This window comes from Eimeria maxima, genomic scaffold (assembly GCF_000499605.1).
Source record: "Eimeria maxima Weybridge genomic scaffold, Emw_scaff182, whole genome shotgun sequence".
Lineage (NCBI taxonomy): Eukaryota > Apicomplexa > Conoidasida > Eucoccidiorida > Eimeriidae > Eimeria > Eimeria maxima.
The window spans coordinates 37,282-46,851 of record NW_013564728.1 but is presented as its reverse complement, the minus strand read 5'-3'; positions in this window follow the sequence as shown (position 1 = coordinate 46,851).

Here is a 9,570-nt window from a genome sequence, read left to right as displayed (position 1 = left end):
GAATTCCTCTGCAAGACGTGCCATCCACAGTCAAACACCTCGTGGAGTTTGGCAAGTGAAAGCTGTCACCACTGGCCAGAGGGGCTTACAAAAGGCGTGCGTCTTGGACATTGCCTCGTCGTGCAACTGCACGACTGTCTATACCCTAGGCAGCATCTATTTCGTTCAAACCCTCTCTGCAGACTGATACTTTTGACATTCTTGGACTACTAGAAGGCGGCTTCTAAATGGTGATGCAGTTCTGTCATTCATGGATATTCCGCAGCCTACGTCACTGTGGATTTAAGGGGCATTAGACAAATGACTCACGACCTAGCCACAACACAGTCATCCAGGCTCTCTGTTGCCTACCAAATTTCCCTAGAGCAAAGAGGGATCCACATTTGAATCGGGACTATAGCTGCCATCTGAGGGCTCTGCACCACGTTTTGCTGCAAGCGCCACAGCAGCAGGCACGCTAAATAAGTGGTATCAGATGACACAGCCTCCACGCACGGTGGTTGCAGGCTTAGGGTAGCTAGCACATGTTGACATACTTCCTACATCCACCGGAGTTCCAGCCGGAAGATGTCTTTTAAGGCGAAGGTCCTGCCTTTGAATCGGCGGGTTTTGTTCCCTTTTCGGTGCCGGCACATGGTACAGCCTAGCTGGCACAGAAAGAACTGTGAGTTAAGGCCATATAGTCTTTCGCTTAAGTGTGGCAAACACCCCTTGCACGCACCACCTGTGGTGATTGTCGTAACGCACTATTTAAAACTGAAACAAACGGTTGGGCACGCCTTCCTCAAGCCAGGCTGAAACTGTTTAGCCTCGTTCAAACTGAAGTAAGAGGAAGGAAACGGAACTCAATTCTCAGGTGCCTGCATCATGCAACAACCAGATACAGGTGGTGGAAGATCCGCTGAACCATCTCCCACAAGACGAAAACTCACAATCTGCGTTTAGGGGGGGCAATCGGGCCCACACATGGCGCGCGAAACATTCACAAAGGAATCTTGCAAAGGGGAAAGGTTCCTCTGTCAACGTTCCCACCGGCATGTGCAAGCTTATTTCTAACAACCTAACGAATGCAGCTACGGCAGCACGGCTGGCCAGCAGTTGGACTCTTCCCCCGTGGTGCAGTACATCGCAGACCATTTTGTGGTTTGTAAAAGCGTTTGGCTCCGTCGTCTTGGAAGAAACACTTTGCCGGATGCAAAAAGGTTCTTTGAACTGTTTGCAGGCCCCCGTTGTTGCTCGCTTCATCTGAGCTGTCAACCTACTTCCTGACGGAAACCCGAAAGTGCCTATTCGTTTCAAGCGCTAGATGATATCCATGTGCCTACAAGGGTGAACTGCAAGTAGTATGTTGGCTCCGATTTACACTGAACCTCCCGGCGATTCGTGCTAGGGGTTCGAGAGTTACTGCTTCCTGCTACCAATCATACACAGGTTTTTGCTGCTCGGCATAGTGAAGTGTGGTTCGCCAACATTCGCGGGCTGACAGACCCTTACCCGCTGGCAAATCAGACAATGGATCAAACTCGCAGAGCTGCACTCTACCACGCAACTAGACTCCATGAGGGTTAATCAAATGGAGGACTCTACTATAACTGGAAGCCTGACTGGAATTAGTATTAAGCGCAGCTGTCTTAAACAGTCATGCTGCCACGCAGTGCAACAATCTTCCACCCAAGTCCTACCCAGGAGCCAGCGAGACGCATATGCCACTGAATGGCTTACAAGCTTCAGCACGAGAAATCCCCACGGAACCACGCACTCGATGAGGAATAGTGAACGCGAAGAAGGCGAATCGTCGCCTGATGGCAAGAGTGCCAAACGAACACGACTGCGTTTCTCAGCAGCTCCTGGCTGGGGCTTGGAAACAGGAACATAAATCGGCATCACAACTTACATCCTATAATATTCCACAGAAGACGCAACTGGAAAACCAAACTGATTACTGGTAAGTATGGCTTATTGTAGAAATTCGTGAAGGTGAATTCTAGATGATCCTTCGACTCACATTCTGACAGTACATAGCGAAGCATAGCAAGCAGTCAACTACTCTTCGAACCAAATACGCATTACCAACTACAGCAGCCATACAAACCGTCCACTACGGAGCCACTAGCAGAGGAAGCCCCGTTCTACACAATTTAGCAGAGATGGCTGAGCATTTGAGCTGCTTGCTGTAAGCCCTCCAAAACTGCATGACAGACTTTCTGCAAAGTGGGAAATTACGGCTATTATATTCGAGGAGGCTCCTATTCGCTTTCGCGTAACACCTAATTCCTCCCAAATCCAATTATGTACTAAGCTGGGCCATTCCACGAGTCTCGATCCAAAATATGCAGACTCTCGCATCCAATGCAATCTTTGGGTCCGGCATCAGTGCTCACCGCTTGTTGTTCCGCCAAGATGCATTACGGGCGAACTCATTCCTTGTGCGCATGCAAAGCGGATCGGCCATATGTTCAATGTTAAATAACCGACCCCCTCGATAACTGTGCAGGCCTATTGACGTGGAACTCTCACACTGCCGTCAGTCTTTGCTGGCTGGAGATCAGTGTTAGGGCCAGCATGCATAAGATGCTACGCACCAGCTGTACGCCACATAGCACTAATTGGACATAACCTTTGTCCTTTTGTTCGTCCATCATTCAACAGCATGTTACCGACGCACGTTCAGGCGGTGCACATTGCACGAACCACCAACTTTTCGTGCTACCTCAGCATTGTGTACTCTAAACGTGCCAGCACCATACAGAGCCATATCCTCACGCCACTGAGAGGTGCGTCTACCCGTAAGATTCTAGAAAACTGCAGACGCTGCTAACTGCAAACGTACTTCCTTTGAGAGACAGTCACGCTGTTATCGTCTTAGGCCATACCTTGTCTTTATTTTGTGGAGGAGCTCTGTCGTTAATCAGCAGGAATACCTAAAAGCACTAGTTGATTGAATGAATTAACATTTCAACAAGGTGCGCATGGCATCGAAAAGTATAGAAACATGCAACCGTCGCCTTAGGAGCGTGACAGGGCACCCTGAATCTGTCTCGAGACCGTTCCAAATAATGATTTAGACGGACTTTCTGCGCGCGTTGGACAGTCGACACAAAGTGAGTTAATCTCTATATATGTACTTACACTGTCGAACTCACCCGGAGAGGCCAAAGTCGCACTCATGTCGTCAGCCCCGGTGAAGGATGCTAGCCGTACAACAGTTAGGAAGAGCAAAAATGTTGCATGGACTCTGCCACTTAGTTAACAGTGTAAAGAAGGCCGCACAACCACACAGAGGTCGCTCAGGTACACTAGCCACTATTGCGAGTGCAAACCTCAGGAATGCATTTCTGTTGTGAGTAATAAGTGCTTCCCGAGTGACTGCGGAGGTCACTTGGCAACATTATTTTCAAACCATGAGAGGGCTTGAGGGCAACGCACAAGCTAAGTCCAAATATTCTTTCACAGGCAACACACAGATATACTAGCCTTGAAAAGAGTGAATAATGGCTTTAGATGAGCTTGACGCGCGCGCACGGCATCTGCAGTGTTTGTAAACCCTACATTTGCGCTCAGAGGAATTGTTCACCGCAGCAAATGTCTTGCTAAAGTCTAGTGAGGCAAAATTCTGTAGTTCCATGACACGAGGGAAGAAATGTGCATACTGCATTTAAATGGCCTACTCTCTGTAGCGCGAAGGGCCCGAGTGCAGGTCTGGCTGCACTGGGTGTTTGGACAGGAGGCCAGAAGTCACTCGGCACTCAAGTGAGTCAGTTGACCACATGTATCCACTCGTACGCTAGACTGGACCGGGCGGTCAGGCAGGACGAACAGCCTTGTATTTGTTGTAATACATACAGTGGAGAGATGCAATCTTTGTAGCGAGCAGCGCGCTTGCTCGCCGGGCGACAAACGAGGAACTTCGAACCCAACATCGAATATACATATCTTCATCAAATTTGAATGCTCTTGCATAGGTGGTAAAAATAAATAATAGGAAGCTATCTGCAATGTAGGACTGAGCTTCCGGCAGACACGGAAGTAAGTGGGGGAAATTGATGTTATACCACACATAGCATTCAACACCTCCTACAAGCATAGACCCACCAGCAGGGGATGGTGTCTGGCGCTTACCACCTTGTTGCCGGTAGGGATAAATAGCCAGTTGCCATGCTTCTAGAAGTGACTCATCAGCGCCGGTAACATTGAAGCGCGTGTAGCAAAAACTGTTCGCAAAATCGTATTTGGCTTTAGCTCCTTATGCGCTAGACAATGCGGGAAATACTGGCCACCTGGCAGCACGGCTACTGCCCTGCTAGACTTGTGCACCTGAGATGCAACACACTCACACCCGCCAGTTCCCATCTGATGTTTATCCGGTGTCAGCGACCCGAGGAATGTTTCTGCAAGAAGCATCGGCGGTTTCTGCTGCTCCCAGCGAGTCGACTGGTTGCGACCTTCACCCTAGCCTAGGATGCGCCTCCCGTAGTACAAAAACGAAACGAAAACTACTGGATCTACCCCAGGTGTACGTCGTTGGTGTAGCTTACGAGCTGGCAATTGTGTCAGCATTTGCACGGAGGCCACGGCGATCATCTGAATCTCGAAGTCCGCAGCCCATGCATGGGGTACTTTTATAGCCTTCTTCTAGTAAGCTTATACGCAGACTCACTTCCTAGTAAGAGGAGACCCGAGCTGAGTACAAAGCTGCAGTTGTAGACCATATGTCGGTCCCCGACTGGCGAAGTGTAATCATGGTACCGCAGACAGCAATAAGAAAGTTCTGTGTAATTCATTTGAGCACTCGTGGATCTGGATAGCGTGCTGTTTGGAGCCAAATTGGCAGCCTATTCAGCATCAAGGGCAGTAGCACCATGCAAATACAGGAGACAGAGACCATCATACACCCCAAACCCTAGGCATAACTACTGTGACAGAAGCGTTTTACAACGAACTTCCTGCGGACATGTGTATGAAGAGTTTCGTTGCTGAATTCAGGTGCCATGCCGACCCAGCCCACCGTAGCAACATCAAAACTCGCAGGACGTTCTCCCAAAAGTGCCAGCAGAAAATACGAATGATATGGGGACACTATCAGCATATTGCTATGTCAAGCGCCGATGAACGGCTTAAAAAGAACTCTAAATGTATTGGAAGGGATTATGGGAACAATGATACCTACCATAGCAGCAGTTGTGCCTGGCCTAGCGCCAACCGTGAGAAACTGGTGTCAGGACAAAGCCTTTTCAATGTCAAATTACGTGGATTCATACGTCAGCAAACTAACAGAAAAATGCAGACACCACTACGTACGTGGCCTTCCGGGGATGTTCCAGGATTGCCCCGCCACTGCTTCGTCTAAGACTGGCAAATGTGCATACAGGTAGGCTCCACACCGCGCAAACACACTGTGAGCAGTTACAAATATGCACACGTCCTGCCGCTGCTGTTTTGCTTTGGTGAGATACGGAAAGGTAACGAGCATAAGTACCCTAAAAGCATACTCTCTGATAGAACCGTTGGTTCGATGTACCATCTTAACAATACTTTGCAGACTGTGCATTCGCATCACACCGTATGGCGAGCGACAGTGCTTGCCAAGGTGAAGTTCGTCCCTTCCCGGGAAAAAAAGCCTCACTTCCTTTGATATGCGATGGTAGCCATTCATGAGCAGACCCCGCTCACGCAAAGTATGATATGGTGGTTGGAGGAGAAAGGCATTAAACGCCGGCATGCAAGTGAGGCGAGTCCGCAAAGCACGCTGCGCAATACCTCAGGTGGACAGCCCTTATTCCGCATGCATTTCTACAAACACATGATGTTGCACATGGCGAACGGCGCCTCCGTCATACAGTTCAAGACACTGTTTCGGCGCTAACTTCAGATCCATGCGCATCGCTATCATGCACAGATATTGCGCAATACACACAAAAGACAGTGCAAGCATGGTGCCTACTGAGAGGCAACGTATGATCTTGGGAAGCAAGACAAAATCTGCAACTACCTCTGAAGTCACCCGCATCGATCCATATACAAGGTCGTTACGAACAACTCAAGGAACACACCGTCTATGCTCACAGCATGCATTTCTACAAACACATGGTATTGCACATGGCGAACGGCGCCTCCGTCATACAGTTCAAGACACTGTTTCGGCGCTAACTTCAGATCCACGCGCATCTCTATCATGCACAGATATTGTGCAATACACACAAAAGACAGTGCAAGCATGGTGCCTACGGAGAGGCAACGTCTGATCTTGGCAAGCAAGGCAAAATCTGCAACTACCTCTGAAGTTAACCGCATCGTGCAGGCGAAACAAAATGCATCGTGCGTGTGCAAGCATAGCCGGAGCTGAGTGTCAGACCTCACGTCCTGCACCTCGTTCTTCGTACTCTCAGAAGATTTCCCTCTGACGGCTGCTGAGCGACAACTAGTGTCTATAGACAGATTGGGCGATATACTCAGCTCATCTAATTTGATGGTAGTTCCAAACAAGCATCGCTTTTCGCTCTTGACCTGGCACACTTGCTGTGCGGAGAAGAGCCATCAGCGAACAGTCAGCAAGGAATAGGACCAACTGAATTCGAGCAGGACAGCATAGCAAACGAACTGGACCAGGGCAACGAAGCAATGACAGTCCTAGCTGCTGCGATAATCAAGAGTGTGCCTTCACTGGCTAAATGTGTGACTGCATCGGATGAAAGAAGATATACACACATGAGCACAACGCTAATAGTGAAGAACGAACAAGCTGGGAAGAGTAAAGTTACCTTTAGTAACGAGTGGTAAAACGTGCCAGGTTGTCCGCTTCCAGTTCTGTATATCATTCACATTCCAACTGCGACAATGGCATTATGCGGCATCTAGTCGTGGATTCGCGCCACGTTGACAGGCTGACTTCTACCAGCAAACAGGCCTTATACTTTCCGGGACAACAAGCCCCTGCCTTCATCGACGTACATCAATGGATGCGCCTAATGAGCTCTTAGCCTAGTCTACAAGCTATGCAATGTGGAGATATTAACACAGCGTCTCCACGTCCCTCTTGATAGATAACACTGCATACTTCCTGCAGAGGACCACAACCGTGCAGTTCTGAGGTCTGCAATCCTCTTCTGAAGCAAGGCAAGTCTTCACAAGGTATGGCGCCACATCCACTACCACAATCAGTACGACGCTCATACTGTTCCCACAAAGGGGCTGGAGAGTAGACTTTGTGTACTGTATACTGTGCTATTTACACAACCTAAGCGAAGAAAAAGAATCGGACACACAAAATAGGATGGTATGCTCCAAGTGACAATTGCAGCCCACGCTGTTTCACCCTGGTTGGCCACTGCAAAAAGTTTCTTGGAATCCTACTTTCTGTGCAGTATGGGAAAACAAGGTTGTTCCACGCGGACCGCGAATGTAGTTATCCTTTGCCGCATGAGTCTGAACAAACACCACAACCTATACATTCCATTCCGTATTCCAAATCTATACAACAAGTATGTGTCCTTGAAATCGCTAAATTTTGCAAAGTAGCGCACTTTCTGCCGCGTGCACCCTAGACAAATTCTCATAAGCAACCTTGGCGAAGCCGCATGCGCTCTGTCTCAACTGAGCGCGCTGTCAGCTGTAACGGTCTTCTTGGCCTACAGTGCCCAACAAACATGCAAACAATGAGGGTGTAGCCAACGTTAGGGGTGTGACTGAGACCATTAGCAGTTGGTACGACGAGAACCGCAACCGCGGGCAATTTGCAAGAACTATACGCCCAGTCGATGTTACTGACTAAAAAGGACCGGCTACTATCTAATATAAATATAAACATGTACGTTGCGACCATGTTCTACCGTTCCCATGTGAATTACCCAACTGTACCTGTGCCATCGTAAATTCTGCCAGAGAAAAACGCGAACTGGAATGCCAGTCTGCCAGGTTTCTGCAACGGCAGACCTCAAGCTAGAAAGAAATAACATTTTTGGACGGATAGTCACAGGGATGGGCAGCAACGCCATTTCCTCCCAAGAATTGCACGCAATAAAACGGACTTCCTGAGGGAGCAGCAGCTCGTACTCTTGAAGCACCTTCGCCTAATCGAGCTGAAAATTCGCGAAAAAAATGCATGTGTTGCCACTCGGCATGCACAAAAATTAATCTCCGCCTGCAATGGAGCCGCAGGAGGTATAGCTGTGTTGTGTCCTGTTTTTACTGTATCATTCTGGTAAATACAAACTAAACATTCGTTCCTTTCACTTGCCTGGTGACTTGGAAAAGGCGTCTAGCCTTAGCATTCGCACCGTTTCAAAACTAGATAGCCAGAAGCATATACCAAACACAACAGATGCATGGGTCTACGAGCCTACGCTGATTATGCGGAACCCCCTAATAAAGTCTGTATTCGGAATGTGCGCAGATGAGTACGTCTGATTTAGTGGCCAATAGGGGAGTAGCGAATCCAGCTGGTTAAACGCCAATCACCACGTTTTTTAGGACAGAGAACCTCGCGGACAAAAAAACAATTTTGCAGCTCACTGCACAGCAATAGATGAGCGCGCCGTTTCCTCCCCTACATATTTGATACGAAATAAAACGGACTTCCTGAGGGAGGAGCAGCCTATACCTTCGGCATCTGGACAAGTCAACGAATGTACAAAAGTGCAAAATGTAGCGTTTACCGCTCGAAATTCACGCCCATCCAGTTCCACATGGAGGGGCGTAATAGTGCCATTGTTCTGTCGTGTCCATCGTTTTGCAGCAGCACGACGTTTGATGTTCAGCGGGTTTCCTGCAAGGACAAGGAAATAATACGTCTCGGGCACTCAGCTGCACCGCCACACACATCCCACCGCTAGAATGAGGGGGTCTCAAAAATATCCCCTAGAGTACATGGGGGCGAAACAACCAGCAACTCCTGTACAGTATGTTTCATGCAGATACACGGCTCCTCAATGGTTTGCCTTCCCCTTCGACAGTCCCAGAAAAGGTGTGCACTTCCTTCAACAAAGCACGCCAAACTCAAACAAGGCAACAGACAAAAGAAAATCAAGTTTCTCCGTCAGAAGTCGGCTGCAAACACGAACGCAGTCACCTTCGCCTGTAACCTGAAGCTGTGTGCACGATGGCAGCTGCAACACTCTAGTGCAGCATACGGGCTGTTTCGATGCCACCAGTGTCGATATGCACAATGGAACCTTCTGGGGACCCAGACCCAATTCCTCACGTGCAGCGAGACGGCAAACAACTGCATCATTCGGCACCTCCAAACATAGTACCAGTGCAAACAGCATTTCCAATGCATTCGATATATTGCTAACGCTTAAAGACAACTTCAAGCTACCGAGATAATGCAAAACCCAAGTGCGCTAGAGTACATGGAAGCGAAACAGCCGACCGCTGGTGCAGCTGTACTACTATTCGCTGCCATGCAGACCATCCCGATTGTGAGAAAAGAAACCAGAGACAGCATATAATTCAATTACCTTTGAGACGCCTGAGCACCCTCGTTGACTGGCTTGTTGTTATCAAGCATCAACACATTTCACGCCAACATCATACCCGTGCACAGCGAAACAACGGCATGCAATCATGCCCCCA